The 8,771-nt window shown below is 38.5% G+C and overlaps 1 pseudogene; it reads right to left on the bottom strand.

Annotated features, from left to right (window-relative positions):
- Positions 1-3,465: 3,465 nt before the first annotated feature.
- LOC102828579 overlaps positions 3,466-8,771 on the bottom strand; it is a 68,324-nt pseudogene continuing 63,018 nt past the window's right edge.

Below are 8,771 nucleotides of genomic sequence, written 5' to 3'. Positions count from 1 at the left end.
TCTTTTCTTTTTTCTTATTTATATGGTGGATTACATTTACCATTTTTCTAATGTTGAACCATCTTTGCAACCCTGATATCAATCCCACTTGGTCATGATGTATTATCTTTTTGATGTTCTGCTAGATTCTATTGAGAATTTTTCCAATTATGTTCATGAGGGATATTGGTCTATAATTTTCTTTCTTAGTGATGTCCTTTCCTGGTTTTGGTATCAGAGTTATGCTTGCTTCATAAAATATATTAGGAAGTATTTCATCCTCCTCTATATTCGGGAATAATTTGAGTAGAATTGGTGACAGTCAAATACCTTTTTAAACAACATAAAAAGCAATTATATATATAAACTTCAGCAGGTGGAATACAAAGGAATCAAACTGATCATATCTGTGGAAAAAGATGGTGGAAAAACTCAACACCATCAACCAAAACAAGATCAAGTGCCAACTGTGGACTGACCAATTGCTCATATGCAAGTTCAGGCTGAAATGAAGCAAAGTAAAACAAGTCCACAAGAGCCATAATATGATTTTCAACATATCCCACTTGAATTTAGGAACCATATCAAGAACAGATTTGATGCATTAGACATTAACGACCAAAGACCAGAAGAGCTGTGAGATGACATCAAGAACAGCATGCAGGTAGAAAGCAAAAAGATCATTGAAAAGACAGGTAAGAAAGAAAAAACCAAAATGGATGTCAGAAGAGACTATGAAAGCTGCTCTCCAGTGTAGAGATGCTAAAGCAAATGGAAAAAATAAGGAAGTAAAATAGCTGAATTGAAATTTTCAAAGGTAAACAAACTCAAGAAGACGAAGTTAAGTATTATAATGAAATGTGCAAAGACCTAGAGTCAGGAAACAATAAGGAAAGAACACACTCAGCATTTCTGAAGTGGAAATAACTGAAGGAAAAATTCAAACCTCAACTTGAAATATTGAAGGATTCCATAGGCAAAATACTGAATGATGCAGAAAGCATCAGAAGAAAATGGAAGGTATATACAGAGTCATTGCACCAAAAAGAAATGGTTAACATTCAACCATTTCAAAAGGTAGCATATAATCAAGAACCCATAGTACTGAAGTCCAAGCTACACTGAGGCATTTGTGAAAAGCAAGGCCCCAGCAGTTGATGAAATACAAATTGAAATACTTCAACAAACTGATGCAGCACTGGAGGTGCTCACTCATTTATGCCAAGAAATTTGAAAGACAGAAACCTGTCCAACTGACTGGTCCAGATCCATATTTGTGTCCATTCCAAAAGAGGTGATTCAATGGAATGTGGAAATAATCAAACAATATAACTAATATCACATGCAAGTAAAATTTTGCTAAAGGAAATTAAAAAATAGCTACAACAGTTACACCAACAGGGAACTGCCAGAAACTCAAGCCAGATTCAGAAAAGAAAGTGAAATGAGGGATATCATTCCTGACATGAGATGGATGTTGGCTGAAAGCAGAAAATGCCAAAAAGATGTTTGTGTTATTGACAATGCAAAAGCTTTTGACTGTGTGACTCATGACAAACTATAGGTAATGTTGTAAAAAAAAAAAAAAAATGGGTATTAAGGAACATTTGATTGTGCTCATGAAGAACTGTATACAGAGCAAGAGAGAAGGGATACTGAATGTTTTGACATTAGGAAACATATGCCCAGGGTCATATTCTTTCACCATATTTATTCAATCCGTATGCTGAGCAAAAAAATCTAGAACTTCAATTATATGATGAAGAACTTGGCATCAGAATTGATGGAAGACTCATTGACAACATGCTATATGAAGATGATACAGCCTTACTTGTTGAAAGACACCTTAAAATATTGATTTATTAAGATACAAAACCAGCACCTTCAGTATGGATTGCACCTCAATGTAAAGAAAACAAAAACTCTGCGCACTGGACTAATTAATAATATCTTGATAAACAGAGGAAAGACTGAAGTTGTCAAAGAGTTCCTTTGCTTGGATCAACCACCAACACTCATGGAAGCAGCAGTCAAGAAATCAAACAATGCATTGCATTAGGCAGATCTGCTGCACAAGACCACTTTAAAGTGTTCAGGAGCAAAGATATCAGTTTGAAGACTAAGGTGCACCTGACCCAACCCCTGGTATTTTCAATACCCTCATATGCATGTGAAAGGTGAACAATGAATAAGGAAGACCATAGAAGAATAGATACATTTGAGTTGCAATATTGGAAAAGAGTATTGTAAGTACCGTGGATTGCCAGAAGAACAAACAAATCTGTGTTGGAAGAAGTGCAGCCAGAATGCTCCTTAGAAGCATTCTTCATCTCTCATACTTCAGACATGTTATTAGGAGGAACTGGTTCCTGTAGACAGACATCATGCTAGGTAAAGTGGAGGGTCAGCAAAAAGAGGAAGACCCCCAATGAGATGGGTGGGCACAGTGGCAGAAGCAATGGGCACAGGACAGAGCAGTGTTTCATTCTTTGTGCATAGGATTGCTGAGTCAGAACTGACTCAACAACATCTAACAACAACATCTGTACCACTACATCATTGTAAGCAAGACTCTGGATTAAGGACTGAGTCTGTAAAGGCAAAATAAAATGTCATAATATTGGAATCCCAATGTTACAGTGGCATGTGGCAAACAAGTGAAACTAACTATGCACAGACTTTGCTTTCTCCTCCACACTGAGAAGAATAAACTTCACTGTTGCAGTGAACTAGGTCACCATCTAATCTCCTGTTTTCATAACAATACCACATAGCAGTAACAGCACATTCTTCAGGAAGAGAAACTTAAACCAGTTGTAACAAGATAATCATTTTAGTATTGAAGCATAAATCACTGAAAATTTAGTCAAAGTCAATTCATCCATACAATGTTGCAAAAACGGAAAAAGAAAAGAAAAGAAAACCCTCCAAAAGGAACATTTTGTTGTGGTTAAGTGCCCTCGAGTTAGTTCTGACTCAGGACCCTGTACAGTGTTTCCAAGGAGCAGCTGGTGAGTTTGAACTTCTGACCTTGTTCAAATCGACCTTGAGGTAGAGTGTTTATCCATGGTGCCACACCAGGACTCCATAGCTATTGCTTAAAATAATTTCCTTTTTAGAGGAATTATTTTCTAATCATCTAAATGCAAGCAAAAGCTAGATAATGAATAAGGAAGACTGAAGAATTGACGTCTTTGACTTATAGTGTTAACAAAGAATACTAAAAATACCAAGTCTAGTAGGAGAATGGACAAATATGTCTTACAAGTACAGCCAGGTTGCTCCTTTGTTTAAAAGCAAAGTCCACTCGTTTAATGTTGTACAAAAAAATTTGAATAGAACCAAAAGTCAACTTAAAATTATCACATTTGTTTACACCACTATCTAGTTATTCCTATTAACTTTACTATTCAAGCAATAGAAAGTAGGGAGCAACTGAGGGACTGGGAAAGAGATAAAACCAAAAACCTTGTCTTACCATGTTTATTATTCTACACTGTGGATAGCTGTGTTCACAAAAACGGCTTCTTTTACTTCTCTACTGCACAGAAATTCAGTTGTATATAACACTGAACCTGCTCAAGAGTTGAGGGAGACTAGAAATGATGGGTCCATATCCTGGTGCACTGTCGTTCAATTCAAATAATGGTGCAGCTACCAGTTTGTAATTTTTGGAAACTGCAAACAAGGCTTTCTCTGGAAGTTGAACCAGAAACAACGTCTTATGTTCCTTAGGCTTTGTACTATGTGCAGGAATATATGGATACTGAGGAGGTACAAAATTTGGTCTCCACAGTTACCAATGCAGCCTTGGAGGACTCCATCTTGACGACCTAGTATCTCTGCCATTAACCGTTCTAGTCCTTCGGCTTCAGCTTCTCCTGGATTTAGTTCGCCACCAGGTAATTTGAAGAAAGTTGTTCCCAGCCGAAGCAATATCACATGGGGTAGCCGGTGCTCGTGTACGATCAAAACCACTTCTACAGTTCTCATTCCAATTTTATCAAATTCTTCCCTCATTCGTTGAAATCTGGCTGCAACAGAGTTGTCCCTCTCATAGAGGGGCTATTTTGTACCCAAAGTGTAATTGGTACGAGGATACAGATTGATGGTGCGCTCCAGGGTAAGGGGCTTGGTCTGCTGGATGTACTTATTGACGAACTAGTTGACGCCCCGCCCCAGCGCCAACCGGTCTGCAAGTGATCGGGTTGCACCACGGACAGGCTGTCGAGTTCCGTCACTGGCAGCGAGCGGAAACCGGGAGGCAGGGAAGAGTTTCCCCCGTGCGGGCAGCAGTTATCTGTGTTCCGCTTAGAAGCCTCCGCCCGCCATTAACATGAGTGCACAAGAGCGTCTCACATGCTTTTGACATGTTACCAGGACATCATTCTTGGTCAGTGAAAAAGAGAAGGACCCTCACTGAGATGGGCTGGCAGTCACTTTAACAATGTGCTTAAATATAGCAACAATTGTGAGGATGGTATAGGAGGCAGTGTTCCGTTCAGCTGTACATAGGTCGCTATGGGTTGTATTCAGTGGCACCAAACAACAACAATGATAAAAGAACAAAATTTTCTTGAAATCTACTTGATTTCTTCCCATTTGTAAGTTCTGTATTTACAGTATTTCCTCTTTTTGGTTAGTTGTTGTTGTTGTTAAGTGCCACTGAGTTGGTTTCGACTAATAGTGACCCTGTATAGAGTTTCCCAAGTCTAGCTGGTGGGTTTGAACTGCCAACCTTGTGGTTTGCCATCCACTCCATACCAGGAGTAGTTCATTATAAATTGATTATCTCTGGCTCCCTATTGTCAGTCTTGTAGATTTGTTGTACTTTAAATACTTCTATATGGAGTCCTCATGTGGTACCTTAGGATAAGCACTCAATTTCAAGGTCAGTTTGAATGGCAAGGTCAGTTTTTCAAACTCACCAGCCGCTCCTCAGAAACCCTATACAGGGTCGCTATGAGTCAGAACTGACTTGATGGCGCTTAACAACAACAGCAACATATCTATATTGGGAGTCCTAATGTGGCCCTGTAGGATAAGCACTGGACTGCAAGCTCAGTTTGAACCACAAGGCCGGTAGTTTAACTTATCAGACACTTCTCGGCAACCCTATAGAGGGTCACTATGAGTCAGAATTGACTCGATGGCACTTAACAGCAATAATGATATCTGGACTGAGTTCTGGGTGGTGGTGTCGTGTGTGGAAAGCCAAAGTTATTATCTGTTGTCAGTTTTCAACCCAAAGACCACCCTTTAGAATTGTTTATAAAGTTAGTTTTGTCATTACAAAATCCTTTAATTATTATTTATCAAGAAATGTCCTAATTTTGCAGTCACATTTGAGGGACAGCTTTGCTAGGTATGATTCTTGCCTAGCAATTTCCTTTTTTTTTTTTCTGTAGAATTTTGTATATGTCATCCCATTGCCTTCTTGCCTGCATAGTTTATTTGTTGTTGTTGTTGTTTTACAATGTTTACAAACACTTTATTCAGCCCACTACAGTAGGCAAGTGCCCAGCTAAGTTACAAAGATACAAGCGAGGTATTCTAGGTTAATGCAGAAACTAGCAGGTTACATAAGGCTTTGAGCATCAAGGCCAAGGAGAAAGCACCATAGTTCAGAATCAGACCTGCCAGAGACAGCTACTGTCCCAACACTGACGACGCTTTCTGATCACAGCTGGTCACACTGGAAGGCAAGTTTTCAACATGACATCATTTTAGTGAAGTTAGGATAACAGGTATTAAAGAAATGGAAACCGTAACATGGTGTACCTTTGCTGTTCTTGCTTTGGAAGTCACATAATGGCATGTGAATCAGAACATCCTGCTAACAATGGGTGACCGAGTGGGGAAGCTTCTGTGTGGCTCCCTCTTGCCTCCTTGCCAGGTTCCCTTCCTTCACACTTGCACTCCCGCCTTTAAGTCAGATGCCCTGATGTTGAAAGTCTCACAGTACACAACAAAGTCTCTCGGACAGCAGCAGCTATTCCTGAGGAGCATCCTGGGCAGATGGTCTATAATATCACAGTGTCCCTGGCTAGCTAACTTGGTGAAGTCATCACCCCTGATCAATGCCTAATAGAAAGCATAATTTGGAAGACTGATTTAGGAAGTGGACTGGGCCAGATAATGATCAAATGCACAGAAAGTCTTACTTATAGTTACCAAACGGTTTCTCACATAATTATTAGAAATGTATTGACGTTCACAACTGGTAATCTGCAAACTGCTGGATAAAACTCCCTATACACAGATCTGAGATGGACAGAGCCCAGCAACAAAGCACTAGCCCCCAGGAAAGTGCTGAATTGGGGGTCACATTATGTACAGTATCTCAAAGGCAAGAATGGCCTGCCAAGATGTAAAGGGTCCAACACAATATTACCGTTTCAGTGTTAAAGGGAACTCTTTAAGTTCCATTTAGCACTATTCTTAGTTTATCTATCAAGAACAGACTTTGGAAATATTTACTGGGATCTAACTTTTAGGCAAAGTAGAAACTTTGGTCATAGCTTTAGTTCCATAAAAAGACATCTTGTAAATTATTTCTGATTAGTATTTTTTATCTAACTCACATAGTTTTTACTGAGAAATCAGAATTTAGTCTTATTAGTTCCTCTTTGTAGGTAACTTTTCATTTTTCTCAAACTGCTCTCAGGATTCTTTCCTTTTCTTTGGTTTTGCAAAGTTCGATTATCATATGTCTTGGCAATTTTCTTTTGGGATCTATCCTGTTGGGTGTTCATTCAGGTTCTTGTATGCTTATCGTCCTATCTTTTATGATATTAGGGAAGTTTTCTTCCAACAACTCTTCAAAAAATTTTTTCTAGGTTTTTATTGTCTCTTCCTGTTCTGGAATTCAAATCACAAGTAAGTTGTTCCTCTTCATGGTGTCCCACATAACTTTTAGACTTCCTTTGGGGTTTTTTCATTCTTTTTTCCTAATTGTACTTCTAGCATAGTAGTATTCAGAGATTTATCTTTATGCTTACTAATTTGGGCTTCCATTGTTTTGAATGTACTCTTTTGCCCATTCAATGTGTTATCAATTTCTGAAATCATAGAATTAATCTTCTGTATTTGTAATTGCAGGTTTTGTATTGTTTCAAACTTTGCATTTATTTTGTCTGTTTGTTATTGCAGTGCTTTCCTAAGTTTTCCAAAAAACCTTTCTGTGTTCTTCTTGCTTTCCTTGATATTTCTGTCAATTCTTTGAAGGAATCTAACAAGCATTCATCTGAATTCTTTTTCAGTGAGTTCCATTACCTTTTCTTTCTCAGAAACATTTTCTGGCTCTACATCTTGGTCATTTGTCTGAGCCATTCTCTCTTGTTCCTTCTGCTTGTGTACCTCAGATTTCAAGTTAATTTGGGCTGGTGTTGGCTGTTTTCTATCATTGATCAGGTGGTATAGGAGCTGGTATTGACTTTTAGCCAGTGGGTGGAGCTGTTGAGGGTATTGTTGTGATGGGGCTATATGGGCACAGTTGCTGTCTCCTGTCACACACAAGAAAAAAAGAAAAGAAAAGAAAAAAACAGAACAATCAAACAAGGAACCGACAATGGAAAGAGAAAACAATAAAGAGAAAAAAGAAATAAAAACAGGCAGCAACCAGAAAAAAGGAAGATAATAATTATAAACACAAAAAGGACAGGGAAATGGAGCTATAGAAGAGAAAAATAAGAAAATAAAAAGGAGAAATACAAAAACACTTAAGAATAGCTAGATAAAAGAGGGGACAAAAAATGGAACTATAGAAAATAAAAATGAGAGAGAACATAAAAGGAAGTAACAACAACAACAAAAATACTTAGAAAAACCAGGGATAGGGAAGATGAAAAGAAAAAGAGAGAGAGTAGTAAAGAAAAAACAAACGGGAATAAAAACAGGGGAGATGAGGAACAGAAAGGATAATAAAAGCAGAGATAGAAAGGATAAAAAACAAGGGGATGGAAAAAGAAGTAGAAGAAGGAGAAAGAGTAAACAAACACAAACACTAAAAAAAAAACAAACAACAAAAAAAAAAACCCTAAAACATACAAACAACAACAAAATGGTACAGCTATTAGACCTGGAGCAGAGAAAACTCTGGAGTGTTCCTGCAAACCAAGGAGCTCACAATGTGGGTGTGGGAGGAATGTGACTAGCCCATAGAAATTCCTATCAGCTTCAGTGTTATCTATTGGAATCAACTCAACAGCAGTGGGTTTCAGTTTGGGTCAGCAACAGAGATCCAGCAACAGAAAATGGAAAGAAAAAATTCTAATAGAGCATCTTCAATTGTTCTCCCTTCTTGGAATTACATAGCATTTCAATCCATTCAATACAATCAAAGGTACTTACCTCTGTTGTTGTTGTTAGGTGCCATCGAGTCAGTACCAACTCATAGCGACTTTATGCACAGCAGAACGAAACACTGCCCGATACTGGGCCAACCTCACTACAGTTACCACGCTTGAGTCCATCAATGCTGCCACTTGGCCAATCCATCTCGTTGGGGATCTTCCTCTTTTTCTCTGACTCTCCACCTTACCAAACATATCCTTCTCCAGCGACTGGTCCCTCCGACAATGTGTCCGAAGTATGAGAGTCAAAGTTTGGCCATCTTGGCCTCCAAGGAGCACTTTGGATGTGCATGTTCCAAAATGGATCTATTGGTTCTTTAGGCAGCCCGTGGCACTTTCAATATTCTCCTCCAACACCACAACTCAAAAGCATCAATTCTTCTATGGTCTTCCTTATTCATTGTCCAGCTTTCACATGCATATGAGGTTATTGAAAAT

This window comes from Chrysochloris asiatica, unplaced genomic scaffold (assembly GCF_000296735.1).
Source record: "Chrysochloris asiatica unplaced genomic scaffold, ChrAsi1.0 scaffold00009, whole genome shotgun sequence".
Classification (NCBI taxonomy): Eukaryota; Metazoa; Chordata; class Mammalia; order Afrosoricida; family Chrysochloridae; genus Chrysochloris; species Chrysochloris asiatica.
This window is presented reverse-complemented; position numbering and strand designations above follow the sequence as displayed.